Source organism: Papio anubis, chromosome 15 (assembly GCF_008728515.1).
Source record: "Papio anubis isolate 15944 chromosome 15, Panubis1.0, whole genome shotgun sequence".
In the NCBI taxonomy this organism is placed as follows: domain Eukaryota; kingdom Metazoa; phylum Chordata; class Mammalia; order Primates; family Cercopithecidae; genus Papio; species Papio anubis.
Genome location: NC_044990.1, coordinates 75,409,718 through 75,412,652, shown reverse-complemented (window position 1 = coordinate 75,412,652; position 2,935 = coordinate 75,409,718).

Sequence of the window (2,935 nt, the reverse complement as noted above, 5' to 3'; positions counted from 1 at the left end):
ACAAATGGATGTACTTTTTCTTCCAAATGACTTAGGTTTTAGTTTTCATGGCTGTTGAGGCTCTTCATTCAAGGTTTTTTGTTTTGTTTTGTTTTGTTTCACCAGGAATGCAACTGTATGCAAAGTTGGATTAATCCATGTTCACTGCAGCAACAAAGATCATACATCCTGAGGAACTGTGGGCCGCCCCAAGAAGGGTTTTAATAGGGCTTTTTCAAAAATAAAATTTAGAAAAAACAAACAAACAGAAAAAAACAGGATCTGAGTTTCTGCAAGGTGCTTTTTGGGAGAATTCCAGGAAGCAGGGATATGTTCTGGATAAGGCATTGTCAGAAAGCAGGGGTAATCTACGATTGGGTATCTTAATGAATTTTATCTAGAAGCAGGAAAAATGGAAAGAGGTTAAAGCTTTAATTGATAAAGAAGAGGCAGTCACACAAGTTCCCTAAGAGAGGGGTGGCCAGGTGTGGTGGCTCACACCTCTAATCTCAGCACTTTGGGAGGCCAAGGCAGGCAGATCACCTGAGGTCAGGAGTTTGAGACCAGCCTGGCCAACATGATAAAAGCCTGTCTCTACTAAACATACACAAATTTAGCTGGGCGTGGTGGTACACGCCCGTAATCTCAGCTGTTTGGGAGGCTGAGGAATAAGAATCACTTGAACCCAGGAGGCACACGTTGCAGTGAGCCAAGATCCCGCCACTGCACTCCAGCGTGGGCGACAGAGTGAGACTGTGTCTCAAACAAACAAAAACAAAGAAAAGGAGATGCTTGGCCATTTCCTGTGGTTTGCACAGCGACCCTGTCTTTGTCTGTGTTCTCACGTGGTCACCAGCTGGCCTTGGTTTCATCTTGCTTTATTACCTTGTCTGAAGGTGATGGTCTGTGACAGTGATTATGTTCAACAAGGAAACCCTGAGGGAGGCCGGTGAGTGCCACCCCAGCTGAAGGTCATCAGGGGCTGCTTTTTCTCCTGTCCCCTTTATGAGACCTGGAAAGGGAAATAAGGGTTTTAATATTAAATGATGACAGGGGAGAGGGTAGGAAGCCTAAAGTGAGAAGGAGTGATAGGCAACTTGCCCTCCAGATAGAAAAGTGGTCCCCACTTGGGGCTACTACTGCCCCAAAAGCTGCAGGGGCCTTGCTCAAGTTTGAACAATTTCTGAGTCAGTCCTCACCAGTAACTCACCCCGCCATCACCTAACTAAGCATTGCACTAAGAGATGGCAGCTGGCTTTGCAGGGGAGGGCAACAGGCTACCAATGCCATCAGCCTTTGGTTCTCTGCAGACTCTGAAGCCAGACTACATGGGTTTGAATCTTCTCTCTACCACTTAGTTCCTAGCTTTGCCCATCTATGTTCTGTTTCCTCTTCTAAAATTGTGTACACCTTGTGAGATTATTGTACGAATAAAGGAATCCATGCACGGAAATTTCCTAACATAGTGCCTGGAGCATTGTTACATGTGTCAGCTACTATTGAAATTGTTACCTTCTCCCACAGAGCGCCCAAATGCCCCGACCACACATGCATATTTCCAGAATCCCTTGGACTTCTGCAGGGTGAGGAGGAGGGACCCCTCCCACACTTAAACTTAATGGTTAGACAAAACAAGGTAGAGCCCCAGGGCAGATTATGGTGAGTGGGTAGGTCTGTTACATGGCAGTTGTGGAGTAAGCATGGCATAGAGTCTGAATCTGGGCGGGGCATCTGAGTTGGTCCTTCCAATCCCCGAGGCTCTGCCTGTGGATACCTATAAGGCAAGGGGCATGGGGGCATGCGCAGAAAAACTGCTGAGCACAGTGCTTCAGAAATGCCATTTTCCCAGGCTTCTTTCTTTCAAATGCACACTTTCACACACAACAAATCCCAAATAAGGCTGATAAAACTATCACAATTTTTCCATTTCAAGAAGGGTCAGCTTCCAACGACAGGGACGGGTTGTGAGCAACGAGCATTAATGCTGTAAATCACAAGAATGGGCTCCACATGCAGCAGTTCTCTTCCTTATGAGCTTTTAATGTCTTCTTTCGTCACTGTGGAATATCTTATTTACTCTCTGCCAGAGCTTTGGCTTCAGCCCTTCTACTAGCCATAAAAGTAACAGCCAATGTTTGCACAAAATGACAAATCAGACAAGGCAAATATTATACATGTGGAGTACAAATCCACCTGAACTCCTTTTGATCTCTTATCACAAGGTTATTTGGATGTGTCAGAGTAAGAGGATTTAGTTCTGTTTCTTATCAATGCAAATCTTACAAGCAAGCAGAAGAAATAGGTAAATACAAAGTTTGATTTGAAGGGCAAAGGGACAGGTCTCTGTCCAAATCCCCATCCTCCATAAAATCTATCTCTCCATTGGTCTATTGCTTAATATCAAATACTATTCTTTGGGGGCATTTGCATTTCAAGACATGGCAAGAGTTTAAGTTGCAGGAGTAAATCTCAAGTTGTATAATTCAACATCAGTTAGTCTACAGTAGAGATACTTGCTTCAGCATGGCAGGTCGGAGTCCAGGGACGTTGGGCTATAATTTGATACTCTTGTGGAAATAGATAAGGGACCACTTGGACTCTAATGATGTAGCCAGTTCCTTTTAGACCTTTTAGACTGTGGCCACTGTATTCGGCTTTTGCTATTTTGCCTGCTTATGGTTCTACATTATAAGCAAAAAGTTGCTGACATGGACCATGATGAAAATAATTAGCTGCTTAATAAAAGTGCAGCAATTGTAACATCCCACTTCCTAAAAGCCTATGTTATTTCCTAGTGGTAAATTACCAATTTGGTAAAATATCTACGAGCTTGAATACAACTTTTCTAGGATTGTGTTCTAAGAGAGGCCATGCTCTGACCTTAGGAAAAGAAACCACTGACCAAGGTAAACTATAAGAAGTGTTCAACCATTATGGAAACAAAAGAATGGAACAA